Source organism: Grampus griseus (genome assembly GCF_964374135.1).
Source record: "Grampus griseus genome assembly, chromosome: 3".
NCBI classification, from domain to species: Eukaryota; Metazoa; Chordata; class Mammalia; order Artiodactyla; family Delphinidae; genus Grampus; species Grampus griseus.
In genome coordinates, this window is record NC_139019.1 from 59,382,669 (window position 1) to 59,393,237 (window position 10,569).

Below are 10,569 nucleotides of genomic sequence, written 5' to 3' on the forward strand. Positions count from 1 at the left end.
AAAAAAGAAAGAAAGAAAGAAGCAGGCATCTCTTGTCTTCATTTTATATTCTAAAGTTGTTACACTGGGACATTTACGTATTTATAAACATTATTATTTGTTTGATTTCTCCTTATTACTGTTAGGATATTATATAGGTATTTTAAATTTATGTGTGCAGACAGGTTATTTCATCTGAAAATTATTTAATAAGGCATTGCAAAATATCTGGTGTTAGTAGGCGCTGTTGGACTGCTCTAAATTCTCTATATTAGCACTATGTGTAATAAGCCAATTTATATTCGGAGGTGGGAAGGGGCAGGTTGTAACACAGGGAGGGCTCTTCCATCTTAGCACTGTGCCTGAAGGGAACATGCGCCTTCTGTGACATGTTGTCACATTACTCTCTAGCAGTGTTTGTGAAGGGAGGTGAGTGTGAGCTGGACCTGCCTACGGAAATGGTGCGTCCATAGAGAATAGACAAGGCTTTATCATAGTTCTGCTTCTGAGGCTCACCCTAAATTCAGGCAGTCTGGGGATTTGGACCATGAAGGCACTGTGTTTTTACTGTGCCGCTCTAACCTTGATCAGTGATGGATAAGACCAGGGGAGGCTTAGAGGAGAGAAGAAACAGACAGATGTGTTCCGAGATGGCTGTTCCAACAACCGTAGGGGATGCCCAGTAGGAATCTGGTGGTTTCTTTCTAACCCTGTTTTAAAAGTACTATTATTTTCTGAGGCCACGGCCAGACAATGGATTCTGTGGGAGTCCCCTGCCAGAGCCTTCTGTGTGTGAGAGTGGGAGCCTCTAAATTGCTTCCAGAAGAGACCGACAAAAGAGGGAGTGAAAACTTGGTGACCTGTTTTGGTCCATAGGTCAAAGGTCTGAATATTTTCCGATCAACTGACATTGATGTAAGGGTAATTCAGAAGGACTAAATCAGAAGACGTGGAAAAAGTGACGCAGGACTGGATGATACATGCCTCTCTGCGTGCCTTTTACTCTAGAGTTGGAATATTGATAAGGGCATCACACTCTATCTGTGGCGAGCAGAGGACATGTTGTTGGAGCAGAGCTCACGTCATTTACTGATAAATACATTACAGCTAATTGTTTTTCCAAGCGTCCATTACTGCGAACCTGAGCATGTAATGATCGTGTCTGCCGTTTGGAATACAGATGTGTGTGCACAAGAAGGTTTGATTACATTCAAAGGCAGTAAGTTAAAAAAAAAAAAATCCAAACCTGTAAAGGTTAACATACACTTCCCAGCAAATCTGAGGAGAAAACCAATGATTAATATAATTGAATGTGAGACCCAGGAACATAGGCCATCTTATACTTACAGCTTTATTTAACATCAGGAGGATGACGTGATTCTTCTTAAGGGCTGCTACCAATGAATCCTACTAGCCATGGGAGATTTGGAGGCATTTGAGCTCCACCTAAATTGCACACTGATATGGCTTGAGCCATATCAAAAGATGTTTGGGGACAAATAATTAATTCATTTACTCCCAACTTCTTGGCATTATACACTCCCTTATTATTACCGTATTACACAGTGCTGTGTTGATGACCACAGCAGACATTTGGTGTAGCATCGTATTCCATTTAATAAAGCTCCTAAATAAGATGGAGGATAATGGTTCATGCTATGTCCAATTGCTGGCTTAGAATGTTTTTCCACTTAGTAGATGGTTTTGGAACTGGATACTGCAAAATTTAAAAAATCAGACGATGAACTATCTTTGCCCAAGATTAAAGTGCGGTAAAGTGTGGATCTGAGCTCTTGGGGCTCCCGGAGGTGCTTTTGAGGTTACTTCTGCACCTCCTGCTGGCCGTGTTAGCTGGTATATGTGTGTCTCTTGGGGGAGTGTGTGTGTGTGTGTGTCTCCATTTCCTCTTGCCCAGTGGTGATGGGTTGTGACATCTTCATTCAGGAAACCATGACAATGTTAAGTGCCTTCTCAGGGTCTTCTGATCACATTGTGCTTTTCTGCTTGGAGGGGTTTCCTCCTTCTCATGAAAGGTATCTAATTGCTGATTTTCAGTCTGGCTGACAGACGACAACACAAAACGCTCTTTCATAACAGTTTTCACCGTCTCTTTGTCATTTCTCAATGGCAGCATTGGGAATCAGGATGTCCAGTTTCTTAATGTGACAGCTTGTCACGCCAGCCACTGCACTCGTCCTTAGCCTGAAGGCTCTTTGGGTTTATGTTCAAAAGAGTTCAGCTTACCTTCTAGTAATAGTGAGAGGGATTTATGATGATCTTTTCTGATCATGTGAGATTTTCCCTCAAGCTGAATTTTTCATTCAAAATTTCAGACTTAGTTCTGAGAACCAGGGTGTATTTGTATGTGTATGTTCCTTAGCTTAACAGATTTCTCATGTCTTAGAAGAGATAAAATTGGGAGTTGGTGATCAGATGTGAATTCTAACTCTTAGTTGAATTTTTTAAATGTGCTAAAAGTCTCAAAATGTACAGCTCTTTCAGCAGATTGGCCATAATATTTTATTTGTAAAATGCTCAGTGAATATTTATAATGTCAATCAACTGTAAAATCAGCAAATGTTTATTAGCTTTGTTAAATATTAGGATAATCAGAAAAGGAGGTGCTTTAGGTAAATCATGGCATTTATTATTTAGTCCTGATTTTAGAAAAGCTGCCTTTTACCTCAACTGGAGGTCAAGCTTGGATATTTATTTGTTTATTACCTCAAAAGCTACAATATGCTAAATGAAATAAATGCAGGTTCACAGTATGTAATGGAAACTAGCATCAAAACTACGTTTAATCCAATTTAGCCCCAGTTCTTGCCCTTAAAGCATATTCTTTCTTATGAGATTCTAAAAGGTACTGGAGTTTATCTGGAGGTAAGAAAACAGATAAGTTATTTAATAACAGTCTTTAAGTATTTAACAGGTTAAATGCACAAAAGATGGTGCCTACCTTTTCTTAACAGGAAACAGGAGAAAATAGACTTGAGTAGAAAATTGAATGAAATAGAAATTTCAATTCAATTTCAGTCAGCACATCGATCATCTCCCTTGTGCAGGGGATATGCTATGCTCATTAGGAAAAGTGAGATGTGATGTCAAACATACAGACCTTGGAGGGATGGCTCTGACAAGTTACATAGACGTCCTGTAAAATAAACAGTGGGAGTCCAATGAAAGCAGTCCTAAACTCCATGGTGGTTTTAAGGCAGCAGAAGGATATTTGCCTAAGGCGGGGTTTCTCAATCTCAGCACTGTTGATATTTGGGCCAAATAATTCTCTTTTGTGAGTGACTGTGCTGTGCATCTTAGGGTGGTTAGCAGCGTCCCTGGCTTCTACCTACTAGATGCCAGTAGTATTTTCCTCTCCAGTTGCCAAAACCAAAACCATCTCCAAACATTGCCAGACATCTCAGGGTAGGAGTAGAGGGCATTGGAAATCTCCCTTGTTGAGAACTGTGGACTTAAGGAGAAAAGAAAACCTTCAGAAGCCATCGTTTTTGAGATGAATCTTGAAGGGCAGGTGGGATTTTATCAGGCAGAGAGGGAGACGCAAGGTGTTTGAGGTAGAGGTGGCACATACTGGGGAGTGGCAAGTGATCCTGTGGATCTGGGAGAGAGGCTTGCGAGGGCCAGAATGTCAGCAGTGGTGGGAGATTGAGCTGCAAGGGTGAGTAGGACTCCTTGAAGGTCAGAGGCAGCCGTTTGGGCTCAATTTGAGCAGGGAATTATGGTTATTAGAACTATACATTTAGAAAGGTGAATTTGAAATCAGGTGTGCAGTGGCTTAGAGGAGGAAGAGCCTTGAGGTAGAGATGCCAGTTAGGAGTGGTCAATTTCAGTGACTTCATATAGATGAACGCCCGTTCTTCCCTCGTTCTGTGGGTTAGCCTGCAGGCGGTTATTGCACCTGTACTAAGCGCTAGGCCCTGATCCAGCTCCTGGAGGTAGAACAGAGAACAAAAGCAGATAAAGTCCCTGTTCTCTTGGAACTTACAGCCCAGAGTGGGAGAAGACAGACAATAAGCAAAAATGAAACTGTCAAAATAATCTTACGATGCTGTCTAAACCCTATGAAGACGTTAAACGGTTGATGTGATCATCGGTGATTAGAAAGTCTGCTAATATTAGTGATAAAAACTTATTATTACAATGAACTAAGACGTGCTAACAATCTTGTTGCAAAGAAATTGCATTTACATCATCGTTTACTAGGAAGTTCATCCCTAGGTGGCTAAAAATAGAGGTGAAATAGAATGTATTTCATCCCTGTTGGCATATGAAAGTAACTGTTATGAAGAATATTTCTTTGTAAAATTAATCCTTGGAAAGGAATTTTACTTGCACGGCCACTGGAACATTGGACAATTCCTTTTAAAACACTGGACAGATTACAAGGGAAGAAGAAAGAAAGAAGGCTACTAACATTTGCTGGGTTCCTAGCCCACACCAGCCATGCTTCTAGACGTTTGTTATTTAGTTTTTATCATGTCCTAAGTCCCGGGCGCCATTATCTCTCACTTGGAATAATGCAGCAGCTTGCTAACAGGCCCTTAACATTTGCTGAGTTCCCAGCACACGCCAGCCAGGCATTTGTTATTTAGTTTTTATCATACCCTGAATCCCGGCCACCGTCATCTCTCCCTTGGAATAATGCAATAGCTTCCTAACAGGTCCTTTGGCCTTCAGTTTTGTCCCTTTTCAATTCTTTATTCAGAATGACCTTTGTAAAACACAAAAAGACCATGTCCATTTCATATTAAAAGTCTCCAGTGGCTCCCCGTGGCCTTGAGTTCAATTAGCAATTTCTTACTAGGGCCCCAGTGAACTACCTTAGGTCCTGGTGGCACCGTGCTCTCCCTCTCCCTCCTCTGAGCCTTTCACCTGTCTGGAGGCTCTCGCCTTCACCCTTCACCCCACAGCTCGCCTAGCTAACTCTCACGCATCCTTCAAAATTCACCTAGAGGTAGCTTAGGGAAGTGTTAACCTGATCTTCCCAGGTGCAGTTTAGATGCCCTTTCAACATGCAGCCGAACCACCTTCTTCTTATCCAGTGACAACACTTGCCGCTGTTTGTGAATGCTCGTTTCCTTGTCTTGATTCTTGAAGGTTTATCCTTGTGGACCTAGCAGGTGACCCAGGGCCTGGCACAATCAAGGAATATTTGTGGAATGAATCAGTAGAGGGCAGTGCCTTTTAGAAATGAACAGGCCGAAGCTCAGAGAGCACATGTTACTTGCTCAAGGTCACAGAACTGTAAATAATGGATTCATACCTGTGGGACTTCAGAATTCAGGTTCTCTGCATGTACCAGGGGAGCCTGTGTATTCTGTGGAGCTCCGTAAGAGCATGATAGAGACTCTTTGCCTTAGATGGTTTACTTATAGCCTTGCTGAGAGGCGTTCAATAAATGTTCATTATTAATCAAACGGGAAACAAGACCCTGACTTGAAGCAGTCTCTTTCATCGATGTGCTTCTGTGATTATCACCAGCCTAGGGCTGCCAAGGCTTGAGTCCTCTGTGTTCATAGCCAATGGAGGCTTAGCATCTGGAAGAGCTAGATTTTGTCTTTCATTTGTTTGACTCAATATTCTGTTAGACATTTACGCAAGTGCTTTTTGTTACAGCACCTGGTATGCTTCGTTCCCTGTCCCTTCCAATTCTGTTACAATGTCAGTCTGCAAAACCATATAAGGATGTGTGAGGAAGCTGTGGAGTAGGTAAAAGTGCATAGTTGAAACCACAAAAATATTCACTATGTTGTCTAATGGATTTGTAAAATTACAGCACCTTTGATTCATTATCTGCCATTCTTTGTTTAGTCCTCATGCCTATTTGTAGTCACTGAAACACAAAGTAGAGAGGAATTTTGTGGTATTATTCACCTGCATCTAAGCTCATTCATAATTTCATGTCTTTAGTAAACAGCAGCATGTTTTTCTCAGACATGTAGAAACTTAGAGGACAATTACAAAACAAAATGTTTCAAATAGTATAATGCTGAAATTCCTTTTGAATTTTAATGCCCCTCTGGTATGTATCTTAAATGGGTGTGTAATGAGTGTAGCAAAGAAACCTAAAGTTCTTTTCCTTCAAATCTGGGCTAATCTCTGGAGTTCTTGTCATAACCACTGCTGCCAGCCTAGATGGGTTTGCATGTCAGCCTGTGACTTATAAGCTTCTTCACTGGGTGGGTGTACACTCTTCTAGCAATATGCTAACTACTATAGTAAGTTGGATTAATAGACTAATAATAATAGCAAATATTTATTATTGTCTGGGTGCTCTTTGTTATAGCACCTAGACTATTTTCATACACAATCTCATTTAACCCTCACAGTTCTATGAGATTGGTACAACTAAATTCTAATGTGTTTTCTGGTGATTTCTACTAAACATTTGAGGAAGAAATAATGCCAATGCTGCATAAGCTCTTCCAGAATATAGCAAAGGTGGATACACTTCCCAAGTCATTTTATGAGGCCGACATTCCCCTCCTACTAAAACTAGACAAAGACATTACCAAAAAAAGAAGCTTCAGACCAGTATCCTTCATGAACATAGACAAAAATATCTCCAACAAAATACTAGCAAATTGAATCCAGAAAGTTATAAAAGGAATAATATGTCATATGACCATGTTTATTCTGGTAACCATGCTGTTTCAACGTTCGAAAATCAGTCAATGTAAATTATCATATCAACAGTCTAATAGATGCAGAAAAAGTATTGGACAAAATTTAGCATCCATTTATGATTTTTTTAAAACTCTCAGCAGACTCCGAATAAAAGGGAACTTCCTTACAAAAGACATCTACAAAAACTTACGCTTAAGATAATCCTTAATGATGGAAGGTTGAATGCTTTTCCATTAACACTGGGAACTACACAAGGATGTCTGCTTTAACCACTCCTAGTCAAAATTATATTAGAAGCCATAGCCAGTGCAAAAAATAAGAATAAGAAATAAAAAGCATGTTATAGGAAAGGAAGAAATAGAACTGCCGGTTAACAGATGATACAGTTATCTACATGGAAAGTACCAAAGAATCCACACGAAAAGCTACTAGAACTAATATACAAAAGTCAGTCATATTGTTAAGTATGAGCAATAAACGGTTGGAAATTCAAATTTAAGAAAACAGTACCATTTATAATAGCACACAAAAAGAAATACTTAGCTATAAATCTAGCAAAATATGTTCAGTATCTTTATGCTGAAAACCACAAAGCACTGATGAATGAAATCAAAGATCTAAATGGAAAGCTATACTGTGTTCATGGATTGGAACACTCAATATAATAAAGCTATCCATTTCCCTCAAACGAATCTATAGATTCAATGCATCCCAATCAAAATTCCAGGTAGAGTTTTAAAAAAATATATGAATCAACAAGCTGACTCTAAAATGTATGTGGAAAGACAAAGGAACTAGAATAGCCAAAACAACTTTGAAAAAGAACAAAGTTGGAGGATTCATATCGCCTGACTTCAAGACTTACTCTAAAGCTATAGAAATCAACAAAGTGTTGATTTGTCATACAGACATACAGAAGAGTGGCAGAAGAATGAAGAGTCTAGAAATAGATCCATACACATATGATCAATTAATATTTGTAAGAGGTACAGAGGCAATTCAGTGGAGAAAGAATAGTCTTTTTAACAAATGTACATAAATCTTTGGACATTTATGTGCAAAAAAAAATCCCAAGCCCTTGATCCATACCTTACAGTATGAACAAAAGTTAATTACAAGTGGATCATGTAAGTAATTGTAAAACATAAAATTATAAATATTCTCTGAAAATTCTCATAAGAGAAAATGCTTGTGATTTGGGGTTAGGAAAGTATTCCTACAATATGAAATCAAAAGCATTGTCTATTAAAAAAAACCTTGACAAATTTGATTTTATCAAAATTAAGAACTTCTGTTCAGGCACTATCAAGAAAATGAAAAGAGAAGCCGTAGGCTGGGTGAAAATATTTGCAAAACTTTTATCCAATAAGGGACTTGGATGCATAATTTATAAATAACTCTCAAAACTTAGAGATTAGAGAACAATCCATTAAAAATAAATGGGCAAGTCCATTCTCTATGTCTGTGTCTTTATTCCTGCTAGTGGGAAGCAGCCGCATAGCACAGGGAGATCAGCTGGTGCTTTGTGTCCACCTAGAGGGGTGGGATAAGGAGGGTGGGAGGGAGACTCAAGAGGGAGGAGATGTGGGGATATACGTATATGTATAGCTGATTCACTTTATTATACAGCAGAAACTAACACACCATTGTAAAGCAATTATACTCCAATAAACATGTTAAAAATAAGTAAATAAATGGCAAGATTATTTCAACAGACACTTCACCAAAGAAGAGTTGTGGATGGCAAATGAGCACAAGGAAAGATGTTCAATGTCATTTCTCATTAAGGAAATGCAAATTATAACTACACGTGTGCCTGTTGTTCATTTCACATACACAGATGGGAACTTATTGTAACATGTTTTCATTCATGGGAGATTAGGACAGGTATGGATCAAGGTTCATACCTACTAGAATGACTAAAAAAGACAAACTGACAATACTTAGTGCTGGCAAAGATGCAGAACACTTGGAACTCATAACATTGCTGGTGGAAATGCAACAGGTACTTTGGAAAAAAGTTTGGCAGTTTTTTATAAAATTTAGCATCTCTATACAATCCATTGGTCCCCATCCTTCATATTTACCCAAGTGAAATAAAAACTTATGCTCACACAAAAAACTGTATGTGAATGTTTATATGGGCTTTCTTCATATCTTCAAGAGTTGGAAACAACACAGATGTCTTTCACGTGGTGGATGGATAAACAAATTGTGGTTCATCTGTACAATGGAATACTACTCATTAATAAAAAGGAAAAGGAGTAAACTACTGATAAATGCAACAAAGATGAATCTCAAATGCATTATGCAAAGTGGAAGCAGCCAGATACAGAAGCTCCATACTGTGGGATTATATGACATTCTGGAAATGGCCAAAAATGGTTGCCAGGGGCTGAAGTTAGGGGAAAGGTTGACTACAGATGGGCTTGGGATGTTTGTGGTAGAACTGTTCTAGATCTTGATCGTGATGTGTGGTGTGTTTGTCAAAACTTGCAGAACTCTAATATACTCAAAAGGGTGAATTTTATTGTATATAAATTATATCTTAACAAAAGATTTTAAAACAGTTTAATGCGTCTCCTCTCCAAGTTGTTCTTCCACATAATCTGGATTTGTTTCTGACTTGGTGCCCCTGCCCTTGGCACCTCCTATCCTGATCTTCAGTAACTGACTTTCTTCCTGGTGCCCCACTGCCCTCTAGATGGACTCTAGTTCCTGCTAATTGACACAGGCTCCACCAAGCACTGTCCTCCTCTGATCAGTTGGGCAGAATTGACTTCCCCAGAGCTAATTCCTAGCAAACCCGTGTTTTGATCTCATTACACTCTGCCCCGCAGCCAGCGAATGGCAGTTTCTTACTCCTTACCTGCCTATCTAGAAAAGGATAGAGTCTTTCCACCTTTTTTCCTTGGCATTTGTTTGCTTCCACAGGCTCACCCAAGCCACTGAATGATGGTGTCCAGTTTTCTTGTTCTTTATCTAGGTTTTTAGTGTACACAGTGTGCCTATTGTCCATTTAGCACATACAGGGAGGGAAATTTATTGAATGGTGTTTTCATTCATGGGAGACTAAAGCTGAGATTCTCCTAATAGTTCTGATAGTTCCAAATCGTGCCCTTTCGGCAACACCGTAAACATATATTAAGCGTAAAATAAATAAACGTACCTATTCTTTTGCAAATTCTTTTCCCATTTAGGTTGTTACATAATATTGAGCAGAATTCCCTGTGCTACACAGTAGGTCCTTGATACATGTATATGTATGACTGAATCACTTTGCTGTACACCTGAAACTAACGCAACATTGTTAATCAGCTATACTCCAATATAAAATAGAAAGTTAAATAAAATAAAATAAATAAAAAACAGATGAAGCGCTTCCCTGGTGGCGCAGTGGTTGAGAGTCCGCCTGCCGATGCAGGGGACACGGGTTCGTGCCCTGGTCCAGAAGGATCCCACATGCTGCGGAGCGGCTGGGCCCGTGAGCCATGGCCGCTGAGCCTGCGCGTCCGGAGCCTGTGCTCCGCAACGGGAGAGGCCACAGCAGTGAGAGGCCTGCGTACCGCCAGAAAAAACAAAAAAAAATTTAAAAAAACAGACGAAGATCAAATAGAAATTGAGCTGAATGTCTTAAAAGTAGTAAGTGTGTAGAGAAAAAATTTTAATTTAGGTCTGTGTGACTACAAAATGCATGCTTCTGTTGTCATACTGCTAAATAAAAAGATTTGAGATTTAAAAGTAATAGTAAAATAAAATGAATAAATGTAGGTTTGTCCTAAGTCAGACCTTATACCAGATTCTAGTAAAGATAAGCCATACTAAATACTAGTGACGTAAGAAAAAATTAATAAAAGGTTAAAAGGAGAAGATTACTACCACCACTTTTTGTTTGCCTTTGAAATGGAAAATGGTTGACTTGCTGTTTTAGGAATGGAATGTCTC